This window comes from Gopherus evgoodei, chromosome 8 (assembly GCF_007399415.2).
Source record: "Gopherus evgoodei ecotype Sinaloan lineage chromosome 8, rGopEvg1_v1.p, whole genome shotgun sequence".
Classification (NCBI taxonomy): domain Eukaryota; kingdom Metazoa; phylum Chordata; order Testudines; family Testudinidae; genus Gopherus; species Gopherus evgoodei.
Window position 1 is genome coordinate 72,659,576 of NC_044329.1, and position 9,429 is coordinate 72,669,004.

Genomic DNA, 9,429 nt, shown 5'->3' on the forward strand with positions numbered 1-9,429 from the left:
TGGTTCCCAGCCAGGTGCTTATTCCAGTACATCATGCTTGTCTGTGTGTTGAGCCAGCACATTCTTAACAACAACAAAAAAAACAGCGAGCGAGAGATCAATATCTTCATTTGGAAGGGAATATAATTACTTTCTACAGCTGCTTATATGGCAAAGATGACTGTTGATTGTAAACTGAGACCTAGTTTAGCAATACAAAATTAAATTCCTCTGTGCCGGCCAAGCCAGAATTCAAAAGAGCAAGAATCTAGCAATCTCCTTTCATGTTTAATCTTTGCTTTCTTGATTATTTCTGTAATCTTTCACTTTAGTTGTCTATATCTCCACTTGTAGCATTGATCTCGATGGTTTATAGTCAATGTCTCATGTAGTCTTTGCTCTTTTGTGTGCTCTCCCTTAATTTGCCTGGGAATCCATACTAGTAGTTTTCTCCTTTTAGGATATTTATTTCACAATTACATGCTTTTACTGTGATCTGTCAACTTGAAAATCATATTTCCATCTGAAAATATTGTGCCTTCTCTTATTACAAGACCTTAAAATTATGGTAGCTAAAGGGCAAAGAGAATTTTCTTTATTTCAGTTTACTTTCCTGACAAAGATCTGTCAAATACACAGTGAGCTTCACTTAGAGTGCACTCTTCCTTAGATCCTGCAAAGAGAAGCTCAGCAGTAACAGCACAGCTGAAAATGAAAGTGAATAAGCAGCAAGAGTAAGTGAGTGAGCTGGTAAGTGTGGGCACAGAGAGAAAGGAGCGTGTCAAGCGGGGCGGGGCTACGGCGGAGCATGTTTGGTGGTGATATTGTCAAGCCAACCCCAAAGATCCTCATGAACATAGAGTAGCAGAAAATACCTGTATTGCAATATTTTTAATAGGAGTTTTTTTTTTTAAATTAGAGCATATTATTGAAAGGTTGCTCTATAGCAGACACCTTTTTCTTTACATGTTGATTGATTTCTTTTTCTCTTTGGAGTCTTTTATGCTCATTTCAATTTCTTGGTGTATTTGGTTCACAAATACGTGTGGGATTTTCACATTTTGCCTCAATGCCCTTTTCTACTTCTGAGATTAACCATAGTCTTAATTTAGAATCTAATCGACAGCTGATTGCTCCTTCTGTGGGATTCCCCATTTTCAATGAGGAAACAAACTGAAGGGAAACCTAGCTTTTAATACAAGCATAGGTCTGGGCTGTAGTTTTTATGAGGAAGGATGTTAGTGTGACACATCTGCAGCAGCACATGATTCCCTTTCTGCTCTATGGTTGCCAGGTGTCTGGTTTTCTACCGGAACACCTGGTCGAAAAGGGACCCTGGTGGCTCTGGTCAGCACTGCTGACCAGGCTATTAAAAGTGGACTTGGGGCTCGCAGGCTTCCTACCTGGCTCCATGCAGCTGCCTAGCTGCATAACTATAAGGTAATATTAGGTGTGAAGGGTCTGGCCCCATGGTACAACTGTAAACTTAGGTCTGAATCCTCAGCTGTGCTGGGTTCTGGCTTGATTCAGCTGAAAGAAGGAAGTCAGAAGTGGGACAAAATAACCCACTTCCTCTGATCTAAACCAGCTTCTGCCCCAAATTAGAGCAGTCTAATGGCTTCTCTAACGTCTTCCAGATTGTAATAGCCCTCTAGGAGCTCTTATACTAGTGAGGAATTTGAAGTACTTTTACTTCAGCCCTGCCACTGGAATGCCCCATCACACTCCCTTCGTAATTGGGAATTAGTGTAGAGTTGGCTGTTGCAATGTTGAGCCATGTCATAAACAGATAGTTAAGGGTTAATGTCTCTTTTACCTGTGAAGGGTTAAGAAGCTCAGTAAACCTGGCTGACACCTAACCAAAAGGACCAATGGGGGGACAAGATATTTTCAAATTTTGGTGGAGGGAAGTCTTTGTTTGTGCTGTTTTTGTTCTTTGTTCTCTCTTGGAGCTAAGAGGGACCAGACGTGCAACCAGGTTTCTCCACTCTTTTTGAAACAGTCTTTCATGTTCAAAATAGTAAGTACTAGCTAGAAGGCGGATTAGTCTTTTGTTTGTTTTCTTTATTTGCAAATATGTATTTTGCTGGAAGGATATTTTACTCTGTTTGCCGTAACTTGTACTTAGGCTAGGGGAGAGGGAGTCCCTCTAGTCTATATATAAGCTGAAGACCCTGTAAATATTTTCCATCTTGATTTTACAGAGATAGTTTTTTACTTTTTCTTTCTTTAATTAAAAGCTTTCTTTTTAAAGAACCTGATTGATTTTTTTTCTTGTGTAAGACCCAAGGGGATTGGGTCTGAACTCACCAGGGAGTGGTGGGGAGAAAGTGGGGGGGAAGGTTAATTCCTCTCTGTTTTAAGATTCAAGGAGTTTGGCTCACAGTGATCTCTCAGGATTCCCCCCCCCCCGGGAGGGGGAAAGGAGGGGGAGTGGTTTATTTCTCTTTGTTTTAAGACCCAAGGGGTTTGGGTCTTGGGTCCCCTAGGGAAGGTTTTGGGGGACAGGAAGTGTACCAAAACACTATATTTTTGGTTGGTGGCAGCGCTATCAAATCTAAGCTAGGAATTAAGCTTAGAAGGGTACATGCAGGTCCCCACTTTTTGGATGCTAAAGTTCAAAGTGGGAATAATACCTTGACAAGGCATTTGGGTGAATCCTAAGCTGCTGTTAGTTAGGCTAAAGATTCCCTTTGCCCTGCCAAATGGGCCTGTAGTGTGTGTGAAGGTTAAGGAGGAACATGGATGCTGAATGAGAGAATGAGAAAGAAAGTGATGTTGAGGGAGGGGAGCAGAGAGTGTGGACGAGAGGGGGGATTAGGAGGAAGGGGGAAAGAGTGTGGAGGAGGAGCAGGGGTGACTTGGAAGGAGGAAAGGAGAATGTGTGAAGGAATGAGATTACAAAGTAAATACTGCACACTAAAGCCCTAGATATTTATTTTTAAATCACTTGTATAGGAGGTAGTATGGGGAGTGACTTTTATGAGCCTTTTCTCTGCTCAATATGTGTATGTATCTAGCATAATGTCAATGGGAATAATGTGAAGGGAAAAATGAGCTCCATAATATTTGATGTATTTAGGGTCATGCAAAAGTGTTCGGATTGGCAAGATCATTAATTAAGAAAAAGCTGTGCAAAGGGAGGATTTTTTTTTGTTATTCAGCTTACATAAGGACTGCTCTTTGCCACAAAAACATCATATATTTCATTTAAATATAATGCCCTCTGATCACAAGGATGTTGACTCAGAGTGGTACTGCCATGGAAAAATAATTTTAATACAGTTCTTCAGATATTCGGTGATGAGCCTGATATGATGTCATTAAAATGGGGAAAATATTTCAGTGCCAGTGTAGGAATTATTTTTTTACTGCATCTTAGTGTCACCATAACGAAATGAAAATCTAGAAAGATGACACACATATTAGCAAGACAGAAATAAAACAACCCCATTGCAAAACCATTGAGACAATAACATGAAAGTAAGGTGACATCAGAGAAACTGCAGGAAGGAGATATTACAATTTTAACTTGAAGCCAACTGATGTTTATGTATGTTAAAATTACATTTAAAGATATTGTATTTTATAGAGCATTGTAATTCAGACACATGCACACACCAGGAAAACAAGGAAATTCTGACTTAGGGCTGACATATCATACTTACGATTATAGGATTTATACAAGACCACACAGCAAGGTGGTGGCAGAGCTGGGAGTAGGACACATGAGTTCTAATTCCACATCCCTTATTCTCGCCAACAGGTCATTCTCACAGTAGACAGTATGGAGTAAATCAGTAAGGATGGTGTGGAAGTTTAACTCCAAAGTAATCCTAGGGATAACTTTAAGCTGATGTGTAAATCTTAGTACACCTCTACCTCGATATAACGCTGTCCTTGGGAGCCAAAATATCTTACCGCATTATAGGTGAAACCATGTTATATTGAACTTGCTTTGATCCACCGGAGTGCGCACCCCCGCACCCCTGGAGCACTGCTTTACCACGTTATATCGGGTGGCATTATATCAAGGTAGCGGTGTATATTTTAATAAGTCCCTTTGTCATTACTAGCAAGTAAAAAGTACCTCCCCATTTGGTCCTTGCAGGTTCATTCATGTAACTTTTTCATTATTCTTCTGTCAGGCATTAGTTTAAAGGTGTTAACTATATATAGGTGATCTGTAGGTACTGTGCCAGTAATTGTATTTTTTTTTTTGATGTTCATTCTTTGGTCAGATATTTAAATGAGTTTCACTACAGTAGAATTATGAAAACTAATACTGGCATATTAACAAAATACTTCAGCAGGGAAAAACATCCTGTCAACTAACTAGAAGATATGCTGTAAACAAAATAATTTGTTAAATATCTTAATCTGTTTTGTTTACTTAATAAATTCTGTAAGCTCCATGAAAGCCTTACAGCAATTAAAAAAAAGAAGTAGTTTGTCAAAGACCAACACTTCTGATGGAAAAAAAATCATTTGGCAAACTCTTTAATTCCCTCAGTTGACATCTTGAATTTTGGTAGGATGCGGAAACTGATCTGTGACATGAATTAATGTTGTCATCTGTGTGAAAGCATTTTCAGGGCAAAATAATCAGTATAATACTGAAATCCAATATATTTTGTTAATGACATTTTTTTCTTATAAATTGACATTCTTGGCAAACTCTGAATATTACATTATAGAGATGCACTATCTTTTCTGTAGTTAGGCTTGGCAGAGTTCAATTTTTATTGTTTATAATTTTGATAATATAAATGCTTATTTTTAGCATTTTTTATTTTTATTTAAATATTCACAGTTTGCAAAAATATGGAATTTATTTTGTTGATTTTTATCCATTTAAATTTTCACAGTTTGGGGAAATTATTGTAGGGGGAGGGTCAGACAATAACTATTTAATAACAGTAGTGGATGGTAATTTCAAAAAATTAAAGCTTTATATTGTTAGAAATTAGGGAAATTTTTCTAACTAACAGAGTAGTTAAAGTCTGGAATAGACTTCTAAGAGATGATGTGGAAACATTGGAGGTTTTTAAAAATAGGTTGGACAAACACCTGTCAGGGATGGTCTATGCTCACTTGGTCCTGGCACAGCACAGGGGGCTGGACTGGGTGATTTCTCCAGGTCCCTTCCAGTCCTACATTTCTATGATTCTGTAACTGTTAAAACACAAATTATCAACCTCACATGTCCAAATATACAAAGTAAATATCCTTAACTCAAATTCTTTATAAGTTCTCAAGCGGCATGTTTCTTACTTTGCCTATCCATCCATTTCTATTACTATCAATGGAAATATATTTTGTCGGTTCGTGTGTATGGTGAAATTGACATTTACTAACTTGTACCAATAAAAGTCTAATCCTTCCAAGTCTGTCTATAGTTAAGCTTCAGAAGCACTTTCTGGTTGAAGGATTTACTCTTCTAAGTGCTCTAAAATCCACATGCTTACTCAAACTGTCTTGAGAATTGCTGTGCCTCATGGTGGTGCTGTGTATTCCTAGTGACCCAGTTTTGGGGTTGTTTGAGCAAATGTGTTTCTGAGAAACTATCTCCCCCACCCAAAGAAACCCAGGTATTTTAAAAAATCAACAGGGGTGGCAGAGTTGAGGGAATTAAAGATGTGGGGGCTGTCTGTGCCACATTCTCCCCTCCCATGTGTGTGCAAGAATCTGAAGGACCCCTGCTTCTGATAGGGTGCCTGAGAATCTCTCCCTGTGCCATATATGTGTTCTGGGTTCTGGAGGACTCTACAGCTCTGGGGAGATCTGAGTCCCTCTCCCTCCTCCCCCATAGGATCTGGGGGTTCCTGCCCCTTTGACAGTCTAAGCCCCTTTCCCTGCCTCCACACCCTCATGTGAGGTCTTTGTGGGGAGCTGAGAACAGGCATGCCTGGTGCATACCAAAGGCTCACAGGCTTTGATTGTGGGGAAGGGGAGATGAAAACACCCACTGGCACGAAAGGAGCGGGTCTCAGAGCTGTTGTCTCGGGCTGTATTCATCATGAGGTGAAAGTAAGCGGGTACAGGCCGGTATGGCATACTGGTAAAAAGTGGCTGCCGGTATTGGCCCATACTCAGCTGATGCTTTAACATCGCTGCCCCTTTTGCACCCGCCATCGGCGGCCCTGCCAGGTCCCTACTGGCAGGGCTGCCACCAAAGGGAGGCGGGGGGGAACATCTGGTTTTAAAAACCAGATTTTCTTATTGTTACTAGGTTACAGACATATACCCACTATAAGGTGAAATATCCAGAGCAGATAGTGGAAAAGATATTTCCTCCCTTAAGTGACAAGATATGCACACAATTGTCATAATAAAACTCACAATCTCAGTGACTTATTGGATATTCATCTGCTTCTGGATGTCCAGACAGAAGCCAAAAGCACTTTTTTCTATCTTCAGTTGGCATAGCTCTTGTGACCTTTACTCTTTGAGAGATGTACAATAGCTATCCATGCCTTTGTTATCCCCAGATTGGATTACATGGGGTTTCTCTTGAAATTAATTTAGAAACTTCAGCTAGTGCAAAATTTAGCTGCCTGCTCACTCAGTAATGTTTCATGCATGCAGCATATTACACTACAGCTGCATAGATTGTGTACACTGTTTTCCAGCATCTTTCCAGGTGCAATCCAAGGTATTAATTTTGATCTATAGTTTAGAGCTTGTGTGTCAGCAGACATTCTTCATGCTCCATCCTTGCAGTTAAAATCATATGGGTCAGTTTTCAGATTTGTTTGGAAGCTGGAGGCAGGTCATTTGCTTCCACCATTTAGTCCCTGAGGTTGTGGACCTGCAGAGTATATACCAGGGTCTAGTAGATTTCCTAAGGAGATGGGTCTGCACAGAAATTTTTAGTGGGGGGCAAGGAATAATCTGAAACTGAGGGTGCAAAAACAGTAAGGCCTCGGTGGAAGTGGTTATAGGGAGAGCAAGCCCACCCTCCCATAGGTGGCTCCTGGCTGTTGTAACCTAGTGCAGCATCATTTAGCTTTGACTTCCCCACCCATCTTTCATGATGATGGGGCCAAATTTCAGCAAGTAGCATTGCAACTGGGCACAAGTTACAACATGTCAGGTGCTATAGGTTTATAGGGCCATGGGGCTGCTAAGTAGGAGCTCTATCCTCTGCACCACCAAGCTGTAAGGACTGCTGAGCAAACTGCTGCTAATACTCTACCACCAGAAGCTACACCTGCTGACTCAGCAGAGTCAGATGAATAACAGGAGCCTGCTGATTAGACACCACTGGGTATAAAGCTCCTTGTTCCTATTCCATTCCTTGTCTGAGCAACAAATTCCTGGGTCTGTTACTGTCTAGGCCAAGTCCCTGTGTCCTGGCTTGGTTCCTGCTTCCTTGCCCTGACCCCAGTTGCTTGCTCTGACTTTGACTCTTGGTGTGACCAAGACCCTGAGTTTGTTTCTGGCTCCAACCACTAAGTCAGACAGCCCATATTACAGTCTCTGACATTTCTTTGGGGGGGTCTCTCAAATAGGAGGCCCAGGCAAACTGCCCTTCTCCCTAATGGGTGGCCCTGTAAAGAGGTATTTGAGGTTTTTTGGAGAGTGGCTGAGGTAATGGAATTTCTTTCTTGTAAACTGACCTTCATTTGAATTAGGGTTAAATTCACACGAGGGGAGAGGACAGCACAAGTTTCTCATTTCTGTACCACATAAGTCCTATCCTAGGACCCCTTGTGTGAGCCCTTTGCATTGGGACAAATTTCACTTCTGATTAATGTATGGACTTTATTCCCTCTAATGAAGGTGTACACATAAGGAATAACTCCTCTGAAGTCAACAGAGTTGCACCATTGTAAAGAGGGGAATCTGGATCCCTGTGTCTTTTACAGTTTTTGCACATACAACTGTCGAGAATAGCCACATTTTTATAAACTTGAACATAAATACAAATACAAGCACATCTTGTGCAAATTATGATAATCCAAAGTAGGGAGATATAATATGGTAGGTTTTAGTAGGACATGTTTGGTATCTTTATGTATAATATATATACGGATATAAAGTAAGTATTTTTTCTCCTTCATTTAACATGGAAATTAATTTTGACTATTGGTTTATATGAATTTGCCTTCATAGCTCAGGTTAAATTCTATACTCAGCATCTTTGCCAAGGTTGTGGCAGGAATAGTTCCTTGTAAATCTGATTATCATAATAAAAACCTATTGCTTTATGCTGGGGGAAAAATGGGGGGAGGAAAATCCATTTTACCTGCAAACCTGCTTTAGTGCTTGGCATCTTTATGATACATAGACACTGTTCATTCTCTCTTACGAGAACTGAATTAGATGACCTGGAAGTGCAAAGCAAATGTTTTAGCTCTACTAGTCCTTGAGAAGTGGAGAGATGGAGAAGATGCTGCAACACTCGTTAGTGAAACAACTCAGAAATTGAACTACACAAATTTTCAAGGCCGCATCTCATCTTTGTCATTTACAGAAGCAACTTATATATGTGGCCCTCAAAACTTGTGTACAGCCACCTCCTTATTTAATGAAAGTTACTAAATCTCCTGTATTCACAAGCTGAGAAGCATATTATAAAGACAAAATCTTGTAAAATACTGAAAACCTTCTGCTAGGTAGGTGCTAGTGCCTTCAACTCCCACTTACGTTGAGGCTGCTCAGCACTTCACAGGATGGTGCTCAGTACTTTACAGGATAAAATCAATTTGCAGTGACCTTGCTGGTATGATATATTGTAAAGCCAGTTGTCTAACCCTGAAATCTCAAAAGGGCAAAATCCCAGCTGAAAGAAATCTTCTTCCCTCTAGAAAAGTTGCCATTATCCATGCTTACTCATTGACTTTTAGAGGGCATTGGCTCATGTGTTCTAGTAGGCCATGTGTTAAAACACCAGTAGCTAGCCTACACTAGCACTCCCACTCTCAGGATATAATATTACTACCATCAGTGGAGATGTAACAGTGGCAGATTTTCTGCAATTTTGCTGTTGATGGAATCAAAGTAATAGAGAGCATAAAGTTGCAACATGGGGCTGGAATGAAAGGCACAAGATAACTTCCATTTTTCTTCCTGTTTGTTCATGAATAGTACTACATAACATGTAAATAATAACATATTAATAACAAATAGGTCAAGTGTTGTCCCAGCACTTAATAACATGTTTATAAAGGATGCTTTACCCGTGTGACTGTGGAAATAATACATTGTCTCACTTAGTGATTAGCCAGTTCCATAAACTATTTATAGCTAGTTTTTGGTACACAGTAATGTCCAAAGAGCAAGAGGATGGGACGATATGAGTGAGTATAGCAAGAGAACTCTTACGAAATATACAAAAGAGGTGACATTAAGAGCGCAATCCAATGACTGTGACACTGGCTTTAATTAAATGTGTTAAAGCTGGTGGAAGAATCCAAATAGAAGGTTATGTAAAGTCTTTATATG